This window comes from Nilaparvata lugens, chromosome 1 (genome assembly GCF_014356525.2).
Source record: "Nilaparvata lugens isolate BPH chromosome 1, ASM1435652v1, whole genome shotgun sequence".
NCBI lineage: Eukaryota > Metazoa > Arthropoda > Insecta > Hemiptera > Delphacidae > Nilaparvata > Nilaparvata lugens.
Genome location: NC_052504.1, coordinates 73,225,727 through 73,226,151, shown reverse-complemented (window position 1 = coordinate 73,226,151; position 425 = coordinate 73,225,727).

Sequence of the window (425 nt, the reverse complement as noted above, 5' to 3'; positions counted from 1 at the left end):
GTGGGGGGGGGGGTATCCGTCTTGTTGGTGTGATGTGAAGGCGGGGGGCATCGCAGCAGCTCGGGTGGCGGGGGGGTGGCGACGTGTATACCACAAGCTGCTGGCAATGCGGCGATGAAGGGGGAGGGTGATCGGGGCTGGAAACCTGTTGCTGACATCGATCCATTTGATGAAGTGGTTGCCAGAGGTTTTGCTGCTTGAGTTGCTTTTCAGCTCTGGTCAACAGTTCCAATAATGAATCATCTCATCAAACAGGCCGGCGTCGGCAGGTGCGGCGTCGCTTTGCAATAGTTCAGCCTCCAGCAAGCCATTGCCCCATCCTCAGACCACAACTCGTTAGTGTAAATGTGCTGTAGAAAAAAATCAACAAAAATATATTTTTTCTTTTTTTTCAGTTGGTGATTGAAAATGTTGCCGCGAGCAAG